Source organism: Hesperophylax consimilis, chromosome 5 (assembly GCF_061612785.1).
Source record: "Hesperophylax consimilis isolate HC1 chromosome 5, BYU_Hcon_1.0, whole genome shotgun sequence".
Lineage (NCBI taxonomy): Eukaryota > Metazoa > Arthropoda > Insecta > Trichoptera > Limnephilidae > Hesperophylax > Hesperophylax consimilis.
The window spans coordinates 23,482,389-23,506,356 of record NC_142840.1 but is presented as its reverse complement, the minus strand read 5'-3'; the positions used below and the strand labels follow the sequence as shown (position 1 = coordinate 23,506,356).

Here is a 23,968-nt window from a genome sequence, read left to right as displayed (position 1 = left end):
CTGACAATTTTGATTATACAGGAAGTAAGTTCATAAAATCATTTAAACATTTCTTTTAAAAAATTATCAATTTAGCATCTTTCATAAATAACAAATGTTAATTATTTACTGGAATACCTAGTAACTATCTTCAAATAGCTTATAACAAAACCAATTAGTAATTAAAGTAACAAATATTTTGTCAAGACTCGGAATAATGTATAAACTTGAAAGTGAAAAGAATATATGTCTGACTTTTCATATTCTCTGCATACCTTGGTACATAATGGCAAGACAGTTTCTCCACTTACATCGTTTTTGAAAATATTTCGCTTCAGAAAACTTTGAGGAAGTTAGCAGAGTTAAGTTTTGTAAGATTAATAATAGAGAATGAGCATAATATGTAGGTATACTTGGCGCTTGTAGGTATTTAATTATGAACTTCCGTATGCTAGTAACTTAAATTTACCGTATAAGCTGTAACTAATTGCATCACTTAAATACAAGCCATTCGTTACACAGCCTTACTGCTGCAGGAGACGTAATGTTATCGCTGCCCTCCAATTGCATCAGAGGCTTAAGTTTTGCACCCTTACTGTACTTTCTTACTCCTTTCAAATTGAAGACTCACTCAGCAAAATGCTTCAACTTACAAACAATCGTCACAATTAAATGTGAACAATGAGCAGTTCCCTTTTCCGGCGTGATTATATTTTAGTTGTGCGCGGATTCGAAAATTCGCTGTATTTAAGATTTTGAAGCCTCTGTGGATCAAGTAGTCTCGGAGAGGGTGAATGTACTGAATATTTAAAGCAGGAAGGGAAGTGCAGGAAGCTGATAGGATGGATAATATTCTGGAATTACGGGTGGTGACGTCATCCTTGCCTTCGTTTTGAGATAAGCATCATCGCCAAGAGCTTTAAGAAGGGTAGGGGGATGCGAGTGAAAACGAATCGAATATGAATGCAATGCAATGATGATTATGTTTTGGACGTATTTTATACTTATTTGATACAAGAGTGAAAGGCAACATTGATATACCTATTTTTTTATTTTTTTATTGCGCTAAAGTGTGTCGATTCTGAAACAAGTCACAACGCAATACACTCCCAATGATTAATTGATAAATTTCAGGGTGACAAAATTTTTAATGAGTTATGTTTATTCACATATATTTTACAAAATATTAGATTTGAGGGTATTATTGGTCATGTATACCTTATCGGAAAAGAGGTACTCTTGTTGCCTGATATGGGAGCCACAATTCTTACTTTGGTTGGTACCTATTTACTATATCTTTTGCTTTTTTGTTTTTTATATTTACTTGTGTTTTTAGTTAGTTTTTTAAATCGTTTAAATTATTTTATTTGTTCTGATTGGCACGATATTATACATAATAATGGTATCATGCAAGGATTTTAAATGTAAATTTTCTTGTATGTGGGTAATAGACATGTGTAATCAAAACAAAAATACTTATATGAGTTTGTTCTAAATAACTAGCTAATTAACAATCACGCTATTTCTTCACAGGAGTAATCAGAGAGTTCTTGGAACACACTCCTTCCTTTATTCACATTCATACATCGTCTGATACGTACTCTTCTGTTATTGTGACTCTTGACATGGCCCGATTCAAGTAATAGGTTCACTTGATCGTGATATGTCTTCTTCGGGGATCTCCTAATTCTTCTACCAGTCACATTCGAGTAATATATTATCCTTACACTATTCCCTTCGTTAATTCGCTTTACATGCCAACACCATATAATCGTTCCTTTCTTAATCTTACTCATTAGACTAGCATTCTTTGCGAATCTTCACATTATTCACACGGTCACACATGGTTTTACTACATATTCGCCTCAGGGAATATTCACCTCAATACTCCATTGAGGACTGCTGGCTTCGCTCCTTTGGACATGTTTTTGCTAGCACCAGCCACGTTGTTCTCCATTAAATGGAGTCTTCTGCATGTACCATTCTTTCAATATACCTCGATTTTCAATATCAGCCTTTGCATCTCTCTTAAACATACTTTCCAAATACGCAAACCTGTTCCAAGTTTTCATCATTCAAACACCTTTGTTTATGATCACATTATAAAACGTATGTACATATTAAGTTTAATTTTTTTAAAGGGCTTTTGTTTTACTTATTTTTCTTAAGCCACACCTTAAAAGGAATACCATTATTGTTAATGTTTTATACCACCGACGTGTTATAATGAAGCTACCTTTTTTACGTGTTTGTTCTATATTCCATTGCCTTCTAAGGTAAAAATACGATGTCATTTATGTGATAATTATCAGGTTTACGCAATTTACTTGAATATTTACTAAATAAGGAGTACATTAACATTATTTGCTTTACATACACTTTCATTTTATTGTATTATGCACAATATTTATTTTATGTAACTTAAACTATGCGTTCTAATAAGGACTTATTTTTTTCTTGATTTACATCTAAACACTGTAAAGTACCTTCAAAATTTGTATTAATCCACTTTAGTCAATAATTATTGCCAAAATTTAACCTTTTGTAGTAATTGCAGGCTGTAGTAAAGGGGCTCAGATTTGTGGCATCATCTTTGTATCAATTCACGTTAGCCAATAAACGATTACCAAACTGAAAACTGTTACAGTAATCGCAGGCCGTAGTAAATGGGTTCAGATTTGTGGCATCATCTTTGTATTAATTCACGTTAGTCAATAAACGATTACCAAACTGAAAACTGTTACTGTTTCTGCTATCGTGGTACGAGAACACGCCGTCAGATGGAATGCAGGAAAACACTTATTCTTCTTGACATATAAATTTATTAATTCACAATATAATTGCAGAGGATCTTATTTTCCTCTGCTAAAACTTAAACTGAAAGAAATAAAGGTCTAGTTTCCTCTATTCTTCAGTTTTCCCTAGGTTTACATAAACCTAGTAATTATCTCACGGCTGACTGCCTAGGTACGCATGTACCTACCAGTTATAGCAACACTCTAATACTGTCCTTTTTCTGGGAGGTATCTGTATTTAAACTAAATTCTGAAGGACATTTTACCAAAATAAAGATGTTCCACCCGCTCGTTGGCAAACAACATTCTTAACATAAAATAAAATGCACTTAACTATTCTTAATGATACAAACGTGACTTAAACAATAGAAATATTTTAAAGGAATTATTTTGAGGGAGATGAAACTTTATTTGGGGTTTTTATTACTATGGGACAGGGGTGGGAAAGGTATTGGCAAATATTTTTAGGCATAATGGTTTAACTAGGGTCATCATAAAATCGAAGGCGAACAGCTCTATTTGAAAGCTGCCGCCGCTTGCAGTAAAATGTCACCAATTCTTAAATCATAAATGATACAAACAAGGCAATATGTTTATAAAAATACCAGGCCAATGAATTGTTTTATTGTAGGGTCGAATCTGCAAATGTGGGAAACTACACTAAACTTGAAAATACGAACTGTGGGAACTGGCTTGAAGGTTAAACTTTACTGAGCAATATGTAATAGTCGCATTCTGGAAGATACATACCTCCTCCCGTGAAGTACTTCACAAAATAGGCTAAGAATGCGACTGTTATCTTTATTAGGTACCTACTGCATGTCTACGAAAATTACCAGTTAAATTTATTAAAATGTCTAAAATACAAATATTTATGCTGCTTTTAAAACTAGAAATTCCGTGGAATATGTAAATCTTATGACTAAAAATTGTGTAGTAGGTAATGTCTTTAAACAAGAAATTCCGTAAAAAATGTAACTCTTATGACTAAAAAATTGTGTAGTAGGTAATGTCTTAAAACTAGAAATTCCGTAAAAAATGTAAATCTTATGACTAAAAATTGTGTAGTAGGTAATGTCTTAAAACTAGAAATTCCGTAAAAAATGTATATCTTACTGACTGACTAAATGGTTGTAGTAGGTAATTTCGCATTCACCTCCACCCTTAAACCCGCCTTGAGCATGTATGTATGTAATATCTAGTATTAATTTCTTCGCACTTTCTACTGAATTTACACTATCTAAATAGTCGTTCATGTAATGTTTTGTTTTTATTGCTTTGACGGCCTGGGGATACTGAGATAAAAATTGATCCGCGTTTTTATTTTTTACGAATTGCGCCGAACAAGGTGATGATTTTGCGCCAAAAATTATAAGAAGGGAAGAAACCGCGTCACGCGCCTCTCCTTTTAACGCTTTTTGTAATGTATATAAATTTTTGCTGTCAGATACTTTTAAGAAGTCTGTGGTATGATGGCATATTAATTTGAACGCAATCCATTCAATTGGATTGCCGTTAAATGTGGGAAGATCATTAACTTTGGGCCTGGTATTATATAAAGACATTGCCTTACCAATTGATTCCGCGAGACGGTCTTCAGTTATAGCAGGTGTTGGTCCCTGGAATCGGCCCTGCGACTCTGGCCACTGTTGCCCGTCGCGTTGCTCTGCTAAGTTGACTGGCTGCTCTGATGTAGGCAGCTCCCAGCAGCTACTGCTTGGCTGCTGATGCTGCATCGACTGCAGCTGAAGAGATTGCCCTACCAAGGGCGGCTGATGCGATGTTCCTCTGGGTGGGAGTAGCTCGTACCGCCCGCCCTGCCGATGCTGCTCCAACCGCTGTCCCAAGTGCAGTGGAAGAGCCTGCTCTGTCCGAGGCTCCAATTGCGACGGGAGAGTCTGCCCTGCCAAGGGCTGCTGCTCTGACGATCCTTTTGGTGGGAGTAATGCGTACCGCCCACCCTTGTGCTGCTCCAACCGCTGTTCCAGTTGCAGCGGATGAGCCTGCTCTACCCGAGGCTCCATTTGCGACGGGAGATTCTGCCCTGCCAAGGGCTGTTGCTGTGCAGTTCTTGTGGGCGGTTGTAGTGATAACCGCCCATCATGGAGCAGTTCCTGTTGCTGCTCCATTTGAACTCGAAGAGGCTGTTCATCGTGATTTCCAAGTTCTGATGATGAACTGTGATGTGACTGGTCCACCCAGTCATTGACTCTATCCTTGAGAGTCCGTTGCGAAGTCCTTGATGCAGCTTCTAAAAGGAGCGCCGCATGTTGCTCCTCTGCTTCCAAGACTGACATTGCTGCAGCCATCTTTACTTCGGAAGCCTTTGCTTCCGCGGCCATCTTTGCTTCAGCCATCTCCGTAAGTAGGCGGGCCTTTTGTCTCGTGATGTGCACCTTGGTTGCTGAAGCTTTTATTTGAGCCTCCATCCAGCTCCTGCTAGTTCCCGCCTTGCTGCCGAAGACAGATGACGTCTTTGAGTGTTGTCCCGCTTCCATGATGCTGCTGTTCCCGATCCGGCTCGAAGGACCATATGTTTCTGCTATCGTGGTACGAGAACACGCCGTCAGATGGAATGCAGGAAAACACTTATTCTTCTTGACATATAAATTTATTAATTCACAATATAATTGCAGAGGATCTTATTTTCCTCTGCTAAAACTTAAACTGAAAGAAATAAAGGTCTAGTTTCCTCTATTCTTCAGTTTTCCCTAGGTTTACATAAACCTAGTAATTATCTCACGGCTGACTGCCTAGGTACGCATGTACCTACCAGTTATAGCAACACTCTAATACTGTCCTTTTTCTGGGAGGTATCTGTATTTAAACTAAATTCTGAAGGACATTTTACCAAAATAAAGATGTTCCACCCGCTCGTTGGCAAACAACATTCTTAACATAAAATAAAATGCACTTAACTATTCTTAATGATACAAACGTGACTTAAACAATAGAAATATTTTAAAGGAATTATTTTGAGGGAGATGAAACTTTATTTGGGGTTTTTATTACTATGGGACAGGGGTGGGAAAGGTATTGGCAAATATTTTTAGGCATAATGGTTTAACTAGGGTCATCATAAAATCGAAGGCGAACAGCTCTATTTGAAAGCTGCCGCCGCTTGCAGTAAAATGTCACCAATTCTTAAATCATAAATGATACAAACAAGGCAATATGTTTATAAAAATACCAGGCCAATGAATTGTTTTATTGTAGGGTCGAATCTGCAAATGTGGGAAACTACACTAAACTTGAAAATACGAACTGTGGGAACTGGCTTGAAGGTTAAACTTTACTGAGCAATATGTAATAGTCGCATTCTGGAAGATACAGTTACAATAATCGCAGGCTGTAGTAAAGGGGCTCAGATTTGTGGCATCATCTTTGTATTAATTCACGTTAGTCAATAAACGATTATCAAACTTTCAGCTGTTACAGTAATTGCAGGCTGTAGTAAAGGGGCTCGGATTTGTGGTATCATCTTTGTTTTAATTCACGTTAGTCGATAAACGATTACCAAATTTTAAACTGTTACAGAAATCGCAGATTGTAGTAAAAAGTTAAATACAAATAGATTGTATTCCGAAAGTACGACCAACTTTTTAATTTAGCATCTTTAACTTTCCCATTCGATAACTTTGTTGATCTGATTTCAAGTCGTGAAATGACATTTTCAGGAATTCACAAAAATTGGCGTAGTCATCTATTAACTTAACTTAATGTCAAATTTAACGACGAGTATAAAAAATTCTACACCCTTTTTAATGGCTTTTTTTGTATGGGCCTGCAGTGAATATTTAGGTGGTGTAGTACCTTCCGAGAAGCTAAAAGTTCTACAGTAAAACAAAGCAACTCGCCCTGTTAGTTGGGTGCTCGAATATTGAAGTATTCCTCCCTTCAGATGTAATTCATCTCCTGCACCATTCATTCATGCAGACCTCCCCCACCCTCCCGACACAATAATATCCAAGGGGCACGCGGCTGTCACCCCTGGAGACTATTCCCTTAACGAATATCTTAGGGCGGTGCAGATAAGGAAAGGGAAGTGACTGCTTTCTGCAATGTGTCCAGTCAATTTCGAAGGGAGTTGAAGCTACCACCCCAACAAGCGAAGTGATTCAAACTAATTATTTTGGCAAAATGAAAACTCTGCGGTGTAACAGTGTTAATAAACTGAAACATATTGATTTTATTTTAAACCGCTGAACTATATTTTTACGTTGTTTGTATTTTTTAGGGTTCCATGATAACTCAACATAGTGACAATTCAACACACCTTTAAAAAGTGATATAAAGACATTAGAAACGATGAAAAAAAAATGAACCTAACCTAACCTAACCTACTTAATCCAGTTAATAAATTTTTTGTTTCATCACTTTCCATGACTTTATATAACTTTTTAAAGATGTGATGAATTATCATTGTGATGATTTATCCGGTCACCATTTTTTAGACCCATGTATAGTCAGGAATAAGAATACCTAAAAAATGCTTTAGATTTATTTATTTTTATATCTGAATTTACATATTTTAATGAAAAACTTCTTCTATTTTTCGCCCATTCTCTTTTTTATTTTATCAAAAAATAAAAATTGTATATATTTCTAAGTCACTCAATTTTTCTTTCGAGCAGTTATATGATTTCTTTCTAGTTAAGACCAAAAATTAAAAATAAAACCATCTAAATAATATCCACGGAGAAAAAATAGTATTTGCTGATTTATCCAGAATCTCTTAAAATTATTGGAAATATGGTTAAAAACGGGAATGCAGGCCGTTTTTTTGAATCTATCACGAAATAACAGCGCGCAGAGTGGAAGATATTCCCAGCATCGGCCATCGCAATAGTAAAAGAAAATTATTTCTAATAGAAACATTTCTTGAAATGGCTTTATTTGATATGTTTTGTTACCAAATCGGAAAAACCAAGAACTTACCATCCCCTTTCCCCACGTCAAACCGGAGATAGCAGTGCTCGTGTGGATCCGGGGTGATGCGATGATGCGGTATTAAAATATTCATAATTCAATAACTCATTTTATGAAAAGTTACAAAGTCATTTCGTATATTCCGTAACGAGAAATAAAAATAAACGAATCAGATAAAATCATGTCTAACAGCGTCGACAGGAAAATTCATATTCTGTTAGTGTCACCAAGATCCAATTACACGAAAATCCACTATAGTTTTCGTGCCACAGTTGTATGAAATAGTGAAAATCGTTTAAATATGTGTAAAATGTACTTCACCAAACCCGCCCAGTCTAACCATCAGGCACAGAAAATTATCGCCCGCAAAAGTGGGATGGTTTCCCGGGTTTGATTCGAATAGAGGGTGTCGGCGTGTACTACAGCGCATGCGCAGAGCGTGCGCGAAAATAGCGCATTTTCTTACACGCAAAAATGGATTTTCGCGCCGAAATGGCTCGATACGTCAACAATCGCACAGGTGGTCGGCAGCGCGCGGTCTGAGGAAATCACACCCCGTCTCTACACTCTACACACTCCAATACAGGCACGGGGCAAACACCGACCTTGCATCTGTACGCACTTTTACAACCCTAAATGTTCACTAATACTATAAGGGCGGCAGGCAATGGCGGCTCTTACTGAGCGCGCCCCATCGACCCACTGAAAATCTAAAGGCGCGTTTTCACTGTAGCACTTTGCCTGATTTTAGTGAAGTTCAGATTCAAGCCCTGATTTCACGGAAAACCCAAGTTTTGGGACAACACCAATATAATTTTTCTTGGTTTTTGTTTGCAGATCAAAAAATGAGGAGGCTAAAATCCCACATCCACATTTCAAAAACTATTACGATTTTTCATGGTTTTTCTTCTTTTGGTATCAAACATGTTAAAACATCGAAATCCTTTCTTGAACAGATAATCAATATCATCTGCCTATTCTAAGCCTAATTAGTGGCGACAACCGTTTTCTTTCAAATCGGTATGCGAGTAGGTTATGCTTCTAGTAATTACCAGCTAAGTGGAAGAAGTAAATAAAAGTACGGCGAGCAAGTAGTTGGATGTTGCTTAACTCACCCAAGGTGAAAATGTTTGAAGTGTCTTTTTTTCGTAAGGATATACTGAAAAAAAATTGAGTTATTGCCTCCAAGAAAATCAGAGGAAGAAAATCATTTTCCGATAATTAAATTCAGCGCGTTCGGAATACGGAAGCAACGTAGAATGACGGTAGTGTATTTTTACCTCTATTTCTCCCTCCCCTCTTGGAGCGAAAATCCGAAGCAAGCCGAAGCGGATTCGCGGGCCGGCGGAAACGCCCGAACGTACATAGTACTTTCCGCAGCGAGTAGCAAAGCTCGCCATGTCGCGTCGCTAAGCACAAGCGTTTTCCCAACGCTGGTTGCCGATCGACTCCCGTTTTATCCGCGCGCACACGAAAATACCGCGAAAATCAATGAAAACTTGTTGAAAATATATTAATCTACATATCAGTGACAATAATAATGTAAATATCATTGTTTTACGCGTTTTTACTTTGTAATTTAAGACAATTTTCATTGAAAAACCACTGTTCAAGGCGCTGTTTACAAACGTCAGTTGGGACATTTTCCCGCGTATTGGTTTTCAAGCAGATTGCGTATAATTTTGAATTTTGAATTCAGCCTGTTCGGAAATTGATTGACGTTTTTTTAAAGCATGGAAAACTTGAACTGGAAAATCGTGAGCCGTATAATAAGGCGGGAATGGCAATTGTAAAAATAAATGTCTCCGTGTGTTTTGTGATGTTGTTCTGAATGGAATCCACGATACGTGATTTGTAATTGGAAGAGGAGGGTGTGTGCGTGAGGGAAGGGAAGAGAGATCCCGTCTTTGTTGACGGTTGCCATTTGTTCAGTTTTTCTGTGAAGGTGAGTGGCCCCCAAGCATGCTATTTCAATAGGGGGAATTTTCCACCCTAACCTGTTATATTTTCATTATTTTTGCAATTTAATTTTTCGTCATATTATGTCGTCTGAAAATCTTTTTTGTCTTACAAAATATATTTTTATTTTAGCATGTTTGACATATTTTTATAAGTTTGTAATACTTTATTTGTATTATTTTTTTACCGAATATCCTCGATTTATTATTTTTTTAAATGCTTTTCAAAGTTGTGTAACTGACCTATTGATAAAAGGGTGCGTCCAAGTTTAGCACGGACATACGTGCCATTTTTTGGTGCTGAAATTCAAAGAATTTGTGGAAATAAAAAAGTATTAATTTTTAGAGTCGAACATATGGTAGGCATAAAATGTAGATTTCAAAACACCAACATTAAAAATAATCTGGCTTCCCACACTGATGCTCTCATCCAAATGTGGGAGTGATTTCCATTATCACAAATAATTTATACGGGTATATGGATAATGAATAATAGCAACGATTTACTATCTCTAAAAAGTAATCAGATTGGCTGGCATCTTCCAATGTTGATCATTATATTAATTTTGGTAAATCCCCTATCACATCGTGGGGTATTTGCAATACACGTTTACTTTAATTAAAGTAATATTTCTTCGTATTTCCTCCCTCTCCTGTTTGTTGTACCGAAATTACACTTATTACCATTTCCAGATCACATTGCTCTAGCCCCCAACCATTCTAAAACCCTTCTCCCACTCCCCCCTCCGTCTTGGTTTTCCCTCCAATAATCCATAAGAAAAAGATAAATAGCTTTAAAAAGGGATCTACCCCAATTGCGTTACTATTCATCCTGAAAACGTTTAATCTACCTACATTAAATTTTGTCACATTGCCTTTTACACAAAAATCTCCTTTTTAAATGCTTTTTTGGAAACACTTGGTCGAGAAAATCCATTAATATATTAAAATTCTATCCTTTGAGTAAATAATAAACTTAATGAGTCAGTTTCATTTTCTTTGCCAGATGCCAACAAGATTTAAGATTAAACAGAAAATATGTAAATATAAATACTTAGTTCGTGTAAGCAACTGTTAAAGTTTAAAGCTGTTTATTTGTATAATTGGACGTGTTTCGGGTGTGTCCATTCGCGCTGCCTTTAAACGAAGCCGACATAAATAATAATTAAAAGATTCTTACGCGTACAAACACAAATGAAACAACTGTTAAATTAATATCTACAAATACTCCGCTTCGACTACAGGTATTAAAAACACGGTTGCGAAGGAATGCAATGATTTTTTTTCTTCTTCCTTTCTGAGATGTGATGCATAATTTACACTCTACCAAATGGTTATTTGTATACATGACTAGAACTTCATGTAAATATTTATAGGTACTTAATTCCCGCTAATCGAGTCATAGATCAGCAACGTGATTCCGCTATTAGAAGGTTGAGGAACTGAGCGAGATGACGCTTTCAGGAATAGCCTACCACCTGGAGTTGAAAACTGTATTTCAAAGCTTAATAATAATAATAATAATAATTGGATAATTTGTAGAGCGCCGTTTTTGTGAAAAATCACCTCAAGGGCGCTGTACAATTTATTTCCTAGGATCTACATTTGTTATTTAGACCAACTGTGCCAGCACGAGGTTCGTCATCCGTTCAGGCATGTGTCTGCCGCCAATATAGCGCTGACATGTGTCTGCTGCCAATAAAGAGCGCCGACACAACATCCTCACATAGACAACAAACCTTGGCAGCACCGCTGTGACGCTCGACAAAGACAGAAGATGGAGACTCTGCTGCAAGAGTCCTAGGTAGCGAAGGAACTGTACCAGCTGCTGCAAGGAGAGAGACTACCCCGTCCACCAACTGTGCCAGCACGAGGCTCGTCATCCGCTCAGGCATGTGTCCGCCGCTAATATAGCGCTGACATGTGTCTGCTGCCAATAAAGAGCGCCGACACAACATCCTCACATATATAACAGACCTTGGCAGCACCGCTGTGCAAAATCACCTCATCCTAGTCTACCCTAGTCTCTCCAGTCACCTCCCAGCCTTTCATGCCACCTAGTGCATCCTCTCGACCCTTTCAGACTCCTTCCTGGCTCCAATACCTAAATAAAATCCAGCAAAAAAAAAAAAAAAAAAAAATTCTTTCTATTGTCGTGATCCGACGATTTCACACCTCTGTCTCAGACCCTTAGGGCTCGCTTATCGCAGGCTATCATAAGCAAAATCTTGAACCAAAGTCAAAGTGGAGTTTATGTGTGTCATCTGTAACAAAATACATAAACAAAAACAGAAAATAAAAACAAAAACTTTAAACAAAATATGGCTTATCTGTCCTCCAGGCAGACACCCTCGGTTGAAAAGGTCCCGTAAATCCCGACACCACTTGACACTTGAGTCAGGTATAAAATCTTCGACTGCACTGAGAATCTTTGTTCTAGGTTCACTTTCAAAATTTAATCGGTTTAAAATGCTATAATAATTGCAAATTCCGGCTAAACGGTAGAAGTTACGCGCATTTCGTGAAATAAGAAGGTAAGCACTATATAAAACACGGATGCTGAACATTTTTCAGCGATCTCTTAACAAGGGAAACCTTCTGAAAGGATTAAACAAACCGGAGCGGTTAAAACACGTCCGCTCTCGTAGGCTAAGTACTAAATTCTACTTTCTATTTACCTTATCTTGTAAATCATTTAAAGAGCCCGCGTTGTCAATCTTACATAAACACAATATTTTTCATCACAAAGCTTCGTTTGACCTATTTGAAGTAATATCATGTTGAGCATTTTTTAGCATTATAATTTCACCAAAATGTACCGCGTTTCTGAATAATTATAGAATATTTACCACTATATTAATCATCAGCCGATAATTAACAATTTATAGAATGGGCACACATAAGGTTTTGTGCAGGACTGTATTTTGATATTTGTATATGATTTCAGTTCACCTGCCGTATGTGGAAAGTTTCGAAAAATACGCCAACCTCTTGTTCGACGTAGTCACAATTCACTTACATGTCAATGCCCTGTCCGAAGCAGGTACGATTGTTTCCAGTATCAATATTGGCGTTGTTTTCTTTCAAACATGCACAACGACCAACTCGACTTCGAATTCGAGTTTCGTGAGCACTTTATCTTATACATACTCGTACTTACGTAGATTTTGCTATATTAAATTGCAGCTGCTATATATCTTAATGGAATGCGTTTCGATCACTGAGGGACCACAAAGACAGTAAAACTTGAGATAATAAGCCACGATCAGACTTCACTTGTTACAATTTATGTGCGAGGGGATCTTCATTATCAGTGGTGTTTTCACATGTGTTTCGAATTCTTTGTTGCCATAACTCTCGCTTGCCCCTCCAGAATGCCATTAATCAGGTTAATTGTAAACTCGCTAGTTACCAGTTACTAACCGTTTACCCTATTACTATAATTAGCGGCGTACTGCAAACAAATGAAGCAATACAATGCTTTGTAATCGTCCCACAAATTAGCGAAAACTTACACCCGGTGGCATTGCTCAATTCGGTTATTAGCATCTCAATAGAAGCAGAACACTTATATCTTCTTAGGTGGATATTTGAATAATGAATGAACGTGTGTTTTGTGTACGAACGTGGTTTTTGTTATACTGTTCATTATCTCACCAGCTGTCGAAGCAGGCTATCAATTTACAGATGTGGTCATGCAGCTTCCATTTCAGCGAATATATTTTACATTCCTACTAGATTTCAGTTATGCATGGTAACGCGAACATATTTTGCAAAAGTGGACTGAATGCAGTACAAATGAGATGATACTCGGGGTGTTTTGTGTGCAAAACCAATGTTTTACCGAATTAGACACAAGAAGAAACAAAAATTTAAAGCAGATAGAAGAGGAAGAAAACGTTATGTTTTTTACGGTAGATCATCCACTGTGTTTGAACGAAAAAACGAGATGTAGAAAAGCGACGGGACCTTAGAGGAAGACATGGCATTAATCAATTACGACAATTATTAACCAAGTACTTGGATAATAGACTAGTATAATTTACTAGTGTTTGATGTTCCATTCCATCTACCGACTTGTGATGGTTAGTTAGTTAAGTAGGTAGTCAAATATAATTGGTTTTATCATTTCTCATTTCAGTATAGGTACACATACATAATCCTTGATTTATTCCTTCTTGCATCCTTCGCCGTCGTTAAGAAATAATTGCTTATCTAGCATTCTCAAAGCTCCGCATTTCTAAGACCTTTGGTTTTCAATAAAATCGGATTAATTCAATCGAAGAGAGTGGTTTCGTAGCTTCTGTTTTCTCTGCGTTTGTAGTTTGTCTCTTCGTACTATTTTGTGATCGTAATCTGTTCTAATATTGTTAAGTACCAACAAATGTATCGATACCTTTAATGCATTTTTTCATTTGATTCTTGTAAATCTTAAAGATTTAAATTTATGTAGGCCCACTTGGGACGAGTTGTTTCACAATTGAACAATTCAAGTTTTGTGAAAGTCCTAATAAAGTTCTGTTATTATTTCATCATGGGCGAGTTGTTTCACATTATGTGGATAATAACAGAACTTGAATGGGACTTTCACAGAACTTGAATATTAACTTTGAAATTTGATGAATTATTCAAATTCTGGGAACAATCCATCCTTAATGTGTTAAATAATACCTATATATAAAATCAGTACATAATGTAATATGATGCATGGTTGTTAGATCGGTTGTTATAATTTGTATTAATTAAAGATAATCGTTAACAAAAAGCAGAATGATCATTAAGACTATCCATCGTAGATTATTTACACACCGCAAACATTTACACACATTGACCCATTTTTTTCTTTGTCTTGTTGGAATACCACCAAACGCTTCCGAGAAAATACCACTGTTAGGTCTTTCGAAACGTGGAATAGATACACCAAAATATTTACAGAAGGCAATATTATCGGCAGAATCAATATTGAGCTATTAGACTTTAGTTTAACTTCTCGTATCTGCCAATAATAAACTCATTAAAAATCACGGTGGCATGAAATTGAAATTACTGAAAATGATCTGAGAGAGACGTGATTGATAGCTTCACTTTAATGATATGTAAATGAAGTATTAACCTAACCGCGGGGAGAGTTTTCAGTTTATAAACGAAAAACTTGCTTGATTTGTATTTGAAACAGAGTTTCTTTTTTTTTATTAAAGTAAAAAGTACATATAAGTAATAAGGTTTACAATTTACAATGACAATATTTAATACTACTCTTCCAGAGAAGCATTAGCTTGTGGTTGGAAGAGGAGTGTACATTATATTATTGTAGATATACATTTAGAATCAAGAGAAGTAGGAAAAAAATATTGTAAGTAAAATGTACTACTAGTAGCTAAAATTATGTAATTAGTTTCTGGAATAAAGACCATTATTATTATTATTTTTTGTATTAATATGTATACTATATTTGGAGAAGAAGTTGCTTCTTAAGTAGAATATTTTTTATTCATTTTTTGATAATTTATATTTAAAATACTTTTTTTCAAAATGCTCAAAGCTTGGCTTTTGTCGTTTATGTTTCTGATTCTTTTTTTAACTGATGGAAGTGTTTAATTTCTTATTGTTTTTTTGTTTGTTTTTGTCACTATAACGGTGGTATCATTATAAACTAACCTATTCCACTGTACTTATAATCGCGGTGTAAATATTAAGTAGGTCGGGATAGTGAAATACTTCACTTATTACGACAGCGGAAGTATAGTTAAAACAGCCTTAAGCCGGGCTTAAGACCGGCATTACTATACCAAAGCCGAACTGGCGCCTAATAATGTATTAAGTAATTTGTTCACACAATGCTGCCATGTTATTTCTTATACTTTTCATATTTTTCTAGTTATAATATCAAATCAAAATTAAATTGACGGTTTTTGGCTCTAAAAGTGAAGCAGCATAGTATATCATCTCAAATCTAGACAAGACTGCGGTTGACATGACTTGACAGGATTGCACGTGACTCGATCAGATGTGTCATGATCGGCTGTGACCGGGTTTCTTCGAATTACGTACCATTATATGCATTTCAATTATAATATCTGTCAATACCTTTCACATAAATACTTTACATTCTTCTTTTTATGCGAATACGCAAGACTCAACACTGCTCCCAACCTTCTTTGAAACCAGCGGGACTATGACATCACCAATTGGGAGGCTGAATGTGGTGCGGGGGGGGGGAGGATATGTGAAAGATCAAAGTTGGGGAAGTACTTGGCTAATCCAATGTGATCATCAAACACGGCTAAAGTCGTTTCAAACAGCGTTTCAATTCTGAATTAAGTTTACATTCCAAATTTTTAGATAGTTCCGAATTATAACATAGGCCCTTGAACAGTAAGTAAGGGTTGTTTCAAAGAATTTGAACAATTCAACAAATTTCAAAGTTAATTTCCGGGTTCTGTAAAAGTCCTATTTAAGTTCTGCTATTATATCATTATAGGCTAGTTGTTTGACAGAACTGAAATAATAACAGAACTTGAAAAAATCCTTCACAGAACTTATTAACTTTGAAATTTGAAGAATTATTCAAATTCTCTAAAACAATCCGTCCTAAATGTTTTAAAGTTCTTAAAAATGTGTAATTTGTTAAGATAATCTCTATACGTTTTCCGAGTAGAAAAGTATTTTAATAAAATTACCTCGATAGAAAAATATCGCTAATTTAGCTCCGAAAATTATAAAAAAACACATTTGAATCTGTTATTTAACATGTTGCGTTGCGTTGCATTGCGTTTTTTTAAATGTGCTTTAAAAAAACATTATCCCTTCAGGCCTCTGGCATATTCTGCAAAAAACCAAATAAATGAAATATTTCGAAATTTATCTGAAAATTTAATCTTTTTTTGAATGATTCTGAAATCCGCTATCAAAATTTTTTCACTAGAAATAAAAGTAAAATTTTTGATACATTCAAATTTTTAATGCAATCATAAGTTTTAAAAATGGCTCACCTAACGTTTTTACTATCCTAAAATTACTGACAACGAAAAAAAACACACACATGTACTACATTACGGTCGCCTCACTTTTTTTAAAATTTTAATTTAAAGGTCTTTTCTCTTTTTAACACTATTTAGTGCATATATCTCACAATGAGAGGGAGACATGCACAATGATATCCATGAGAGCTCCAAGGGTTAAGATATATACATCTTTTTATATTTTGGCGCTCACTCTAACACTCATATTTTGGTATCTCTCTTTCAAACCATCTTCATCTTTGATTTAAGATTTTCACGGCCAAAAGTATTTTTGTTATTTGTTTTTGGGGTATTATGCCGTGGTGCGCTAACTCATTCTTTAGCCAACATTACGGACGGCATTGCAGTGTCCATCATCAGGGCAGATGTGTTATTTTAACACATCTGAAATATCATCACATCACATCAAAATCTTACTTTTATTGTTATTAGGTTTTTAAAAAAACGGCGGCTAGTTTAAAAAAATATTCCATTCATAATATTCTCAGAAGGAGAAATTTATAACCTCTAACAATTGATATGTATCTCTAGCTCTACGCCGCTAAGTTACTGCAATAATAAACAATATTTTTAAAAAATATCGTATAAAATTTAAGTTTCATAGCTTATCGTGGAAATGACATTGCGAGTTGAAAATATATGCAGTGAATAGAAATCCCATTCAGCAAAAGCCCTACTAATTTCGTAACGCCAGAGCTTACTTTTAGTGACATATACAATTTACTGCTGTGTATTTCAAATATCTGATCTGAACGAGGTAGTCTACTATTTTTTTTATTATGATAATAATGAAATTTTATTTAAAGAACTAATAACGTCAGTAAAATTAGTAGTTTTTCGATATCTCCAAGAATGACGAACTTGGGTTAAACGTATGCAATAGTGTCTCGTGACGTCACGCGAGACACGATTCAGCACAATTCGCGATGTCACCATTGAGGCATCATAATGGATGTCACATGGTTTTCGGACGGCTGCAAAAACATTTTGACGGCTTCGGTAGGTACTCTTCGGTATCCAAAAATTCTAAAAGTTTCTCAACATTCTCTAATTTTTTTGATACATTTTGAAAAACCTGCAATTTTGTTGTAGGAGAGAACCGGCAACCTGATACTTAGATTGAAAATAAAAATAAAAATCAGTGCTTCGAAATATTTTTTTACAAAAGTATCACAAAATAGTAATTAGTTGTTGATATTATCATTTTCACATATATTTACCACATTTGGGCGGGTAATGGGTATCATGTTGGATCTGCGTTCATTCCAGAATGTAATTACTTAATAGCACTTCACGAGTTAGATAAGATATTTCGCAAAGCAAAAAACTTTCATTTTAGTTCCCAATTGTATATTATTAAATTATTATCGTGGGGGGCAAAAAGTGTACTACGTCGATACTAGATACAATTGAATGACTCCATTATCTCCACAACGTATTGTTTTTTTTTTTTTTTAATATGCTTGGCTTAACTATGAACGTGCACTACCTGCGGTAGTATATCGTCATTTAATTATTTTTTTTAGCTTAGATAATAAGTACCTACCTACGTACTTGGAATATCTCGTATCGGGGGCGTGTCATTTTTTTTTCATTTTCGAGGTTTTCCCGAAGTCGAAGGTTGAAATTCTTAAAAAGAGAAAAAAATTGTTATTTTATTTTGATTATTTTTGATTGAATTAAGTTTTTTTGAATAAATATTTAAATTCCTTCCTCAAAGAACAGTTTTTTAAATAAATAATCAATCATTACAATAATTGATTTCACTTCACTGTAAGTAGCTGGAAACTCCGTGTAAAGTAGGACTTGAAGATATTTTCACTATGCCCATATTTCTGATTTCCCTCGAGTCCTGTGTCGTCTTTGGGGATGCTTTGAGGAGGTTTTTTGTGGAAAGGAAGGAGTGAACCTGGGATTCATGTTAATTCGTCAGAACACCTGGCACCGAAGTACCATCTGGATAGGGAAATCTATCTAGCGTAGTCGGTCGGTGGCTGAGTTGACATCGCGTTTCAGTCTCACCCAGGCTCAGTGTGTTTAGTTCCTCGGCTGGCTAAGTCCTCCATCATTACACCAGCAACACTTACTGTTTCCGCTTACTGTAGTAATAGTAGGGGGTTTTCAAATATTGTCAGGTTATTCGTAACCCGAGAATGTTTGTCTTTCTTTTTTTTAAAATAATTAAAATAAATTGTTATTTTTTAACCCGTTTTTTTCAGGTCTAGAAACTCCATACCAGAGGTGACTACCAAATACAGCTGCAGGACGCACTTGCGATTTATTACTCAGAAATATAATGTGTGGTATTATTCGAGTATCTGCGGGTTCTGAATCTACTTCTCACGTTCCTACATTTTAATAAGACCATTATAATCAATTTTTCAAATTGCAAATCTAATAATAGACTAATGGTTGGCATACTCATTAAACCTTGAAATTTCCTTAATAAATTCAATAAATTGTGCTGTTTTGTATGCATCGATCTCAATGCATGCAATGGACGACTGCCATAGAAACAGGTAGATAAATCACTGCAAATAGTTGTTTTATCTTTATTACATGTAATTTAAATTACAAAACCACACTCACGCCTTCTTCTTCGTCCATTCTCGGTAATATCGTTATAATGTCTTGTATCAGAGATACTCAAAGAGCAATTCGACATATAGATTTACCTACACTAAACTAACGTATTTTTTCGTGCAAACACTGCAGGTTCCAGAAATAGCATCATTGCACTTCAGAACTGATGTCAACTATAATAATTATAAAATGCTAAACATAACTAAAAAATATTACTTAATTATTTATAGTTTTCACGTAAGTAATTGACTGAGTGTAGCGAAATCCTGTTTTAACTCGACCGTTTGGAATTTCATCTGTTTTAAAATTTGTTTGTAACGAGTTTCCGGTTCGAGATGGTGGCCGTGATGAATACTACCATTTTAATCCGCCAGAGTTCGCATGAGTGGGGTCTACTGCGAGCTGTCAAATTGTAAAAATCAATATTGAGGCATCTACCGGCCTAAGAATTTTCTTAGGACAAATTTTATAATTCCTTATTTGTTCCTACTTACAAATCTTACGATTTAGTATCTACGTTTTTGAAACAAATGTCATATTCATATAATTTTAATAATCAGTGATCGGAATCAGAATCAGTAATCTCTATTCCTATCCATTGATGTATTATATTTAGATGAGACACGAAGCGAAATAATAGGATCCTTTTTTTTTTTTTTTATTCAAAAATATTGTTATTGGGTTTATAAAAACAGTTTATTTTTAAACAAGTTCTGCTGTATAATTATTATTACGCGTGACAGCTGTTTTGCTACACAGCAGAACTTGTTTAAAAATAAACTGTTTTTATAAACCCAATAACAATATTATTGAATATATAAAAAATAAAAAATTAAAATGGAGTTCTACAAATTAAACTTAATAACAATAATTAATAGGATCCTTTTTGTTTACCTCCAATTGATCTCCAACTCTCGTAATGCTTTAACTAAAGCTACAGAATTCGATCTACGATATATTAGTACGCAATAGCGCCTCTATCGTATAGCTCTATGTTCGCAGGTCATTTAATATTTTTAAAAAACTACTCGTCATAAATGATTATAATGGTTCGTGTATCACAGTTGCTTTACTTCTGTCTTATATAATTTCACATCTGACAACTGACTTAATAACTGCATCTCATATGTGATGATGCATCTAGATTAACCAGTTTCGTATGCAAATCACGCCACGTCGCGCGTCGCTAAGTGATAATCTCCATCTTAATTACACGCTTCGCCGGACGACGAAGCATTCAAAGTAGTAATTCTCCGTTCAAAGTGCTAATGTTACGCTGGCATCTGCCAACTTACCTGTCCCCAGTTACCTGTGATGAGTTGAGATATCGGATGATAGAGCCGTCACTCCCATCACGTCCGTGGCTAATGCGAAGGTTCTAAATTGAATTAATTGGGGGATTCTCGTTCGAAGCACGATCAAAAATTACGTGCAAAATGGCGGGTAATCTGCAGCAAATATAATTATTGTTGGCTGAGTGCTCTTGGATTGGGAACAAGTAATGTATCCTTTTAGGATATTCTCTTCGTAGCTGGCTAAGCAATTCTATCCGTAATTGATTGAATTTACTTCCATTGTTTGCCATTTCTTCTATCTGTAAATTTGTTTTTACGTACCGTTTCCGGCTTAAGATGGTGGCCGTGTTGGATACTGTATTTTTGTCCCGCCAAAGTTCGCATGGTAAACCAAACCCTATTTCTTTTAAATACGTCTATTTGTAGTCGTCACAAGAAACTATGTGAAGGATTGATAGTCTCATATTAAAACGTTTACTATAATATTATTCGCTCCTACGGATCTCAGCAGTGATTTGGAGAGGATTTGAAGAGTTTTCCATAAAGTATTTCCTGATGGCCAAATCTACAACCAAAATTTTCCTAACATCCTACTAAATATGTTCGTATTCTTTGATCGACCATATCACCTCTGTGATGGAACCATCAAAGCGTCCAAACATGTCCTTATTGGATAAAGCTAGTAACCATTATTATTATTTAATTAAAATAGACACACCAAAACCGCATTGCATCACAATGCAACGAACCAAATTTGAATCACACGTGCCCAGCGTGCGTACATTTTTACTAGTAGATATAGTATTTAACTATTATAATCTAGGAGGAAGGAGGAGGAGGAAGGTGTGTATCGATTTCAGGCTCGGTTATGGGCGATTGTTCGGGTAATGAAAAGAGACAAATGAATGACAATTGGTTGAATTCGTTTCCGTGCGGTTCCTCATGTGCACAGTGGTCAGTGGACTTATTTATGGACACATCCGTATTGGTTAATAGCCGCTCTGTATTTGGTCAAAAGCTTGGCTATATATGTAAGAGTTCGTATGTGTTTGGTACGTTATCATGGGTCTACCTGAAATGTATCCAGTTTTGCAGATCCTTTGTGGTTCTCGGTCCTCTGAATCCGGCTTCTGAATCTCACTTTGGGTCGTCAGCCCAACTAATCTATGGACGGCCTGCTTGTGTTTCATATTCAAATTTCTGTCTTCAATGAAATCTTTCAAAGCCCGCGACTTCGTAGATATGAATGTAAATATTTGTCCCAAAAGTCCTCACTCGATGTCCTAGGGTAGTTTGATGGTAAATAAAAAAATATTATAAAACAATCATTATTCCACGTTCTTGAGGAATTATAGCGATCCATGGCTTGTCAATGTGTATTCTGTTCCTGATTACTTCACATAACAAATGCCAAAGTCGTGATGACATAAGACGCCATTTGCAAAAACTTTCTTTCTATAATGTATTTAAAGCCCCGTAGTAAATAATGAAAAATTCTCTGGTGTTTTTACACCATAAGGAGTAATAAGTAATTTATTTTATGTACCCCTTAAATAGTCCAGTTGTTATCGGTAAATAATATTAAACTTTTTTTTATATTCAATATAAGATATAATAATAATTGGAAAACTGCGCCGTTTTTGTGAAAAGTCACTTCACTGTACATCGGTACACTGTGTACAGTGTATTACGAATTCCTAGTCTCTGTTTAATTTTATTAGATTCAGAAAAAACATACTTTTTTTTATTTACAAACAGATAACAGAAAAATACTTACCTGGCTGGTCACTTCAGATAAACACACGTTTGTTAAAAAGTTTACGAATTTGCACGCAGAGGACAGACAATATAGCAAAAAAACTGGACACTGATTTTACACTTGCTATTTTACCCTCCATTACTATTGATATTATATTTATTAGAAGATTAGTGACAAGAATAGAGTTGATATTTCTTTTAAAAGACTGGAGAATTTAGGACTGCTTAAATGAAGATGCATAAATTGCCTTTCTTTGGCGAAGTTTTTATAATATCAATTATGTAGTCTTTCTTGTTAGTTTTATTTTTTTTAATAAATTGGCAAAACTTGTACATATCTAACCTGTACTATTTTTATCATAGAATTTAATAAATGCGTAAACCTCAATCTGTAAGTTATGCGAAGTCCCTCTCGTAAAATGGGTACAGAACTTTTTTATATTACGATACGCGTAACATTATTCGCTATATTTATATCTGATTACGATTTTTTTACCTGTCCCTGACCACTGCCGCCATTCATTCGTATTCTGCTTCATTTGGCTTTGGTACACAAAAGGAGGAATCTCCATTAATCCGAATTAATATAGGACTCGTGTTCGAATTTGGAGGCTCCTACCGGAAATACGCGCGCTACCGGTCGCCGGATCTGCCGCTCAGAATACCGGAAATAAATATGAAAGGTAGATTGCTACCGATCGTTTAGCAATGAAGGGCCACCAATTATAATGTCTGCATTTCTCGTATTTTCGGTGATTTCTATCATGTTTGAAAACAGACGTTGGTTGAATTATACTATAGGCGTACATATTTTTAGAATATTCAGTTTATTAGGATTGACTTATTGAAGCTATCACTGTAATATTGAAACATCAAGGAAGTTAATATCAACGAATCTCAATTAAAATATGAAAGAGTCGCAGATAATAAAAAGGTAACAGTCGTAACTATTATCTAGAGCAGCCATTGATGTGTCTTATTTAGTCAATGAGAGCAGCGGTTCCCAATTACTTTCAACTTTGGAACCCTAAATGATCGACCTTCTTTTGGCGGTACCCCAACTCTTGTAAACTATAAAAAAATTCAATTAGCAATAATTGTAAACATACAAACCAAATTTATTATGTGGATAACTTATTATTAAACTAATTGTTGGCTTATGTGTAACGTTTGACTTGAAAAGAAAGACCATAATTATTTTTTAAATATTTAATGCAATGAAGTATTAATAGCCTTAAAATTAGGTTTGATGTCCGATGGAGCGGCATCTACTCTAGTTCTAAACTTGTTTTTGGTGTAGTCGTAAGTTGAAAAGCTAGTTTCCCATCGGTCGAGAGAAATGGAAGCAGAGTCTGATAGCCTGGTTTCTCCAAAACGCTCACGCCCTAACTCTTGGAACCCCTGTTAACCTTCCATGGAACCCTAAGGTTCCGCGGAACACCTTTAAGGAATCTCTGATCTAGAGGATCTGGGTTTCGAGTGGCAGTAGCCTTTTCATGTTCCGTGTCTCTACCTCTTTTGCAAATACTTTCATTGAGAATCGGTGTTATTATCTTCTTCAATTAGGAAAGAAGAAAATATCGTCTAATTGGCAATTAGCATCTTAGCGTTCACGATGCATCCCGGGACGAGATGTGTCTTCTACAATT

General features: G+C 35.6%; 1 protein-coding gene across 5 annotated transcripts in view; it reads left to right on the top strand.

Annotated features, from left to right (window-relative positions):
• Nucleotides 1-23,968, top strand: part of OtopLa (proton channel otopetrin-like a) — a 106,783-nt gene that overhangs the window by 14,691 nt on the left and 68,124 nt on the right. The window contains exon 1 of one of the 5 annotated variants that reach the window (XM_089631708.1): nt 9,101-9,648. The exons of the other annotated variants lie outside the window; for them this stretch is intronic. The gene's annotated coding sequence lies outside the window, so the exon portion shown is untranslated. Of the gene's footprint in view, nt 1-9,100; nt 9,649-23,968 lie in introns of those variants that run through there. 5 annotated transcript variants of the gene reach the window in all.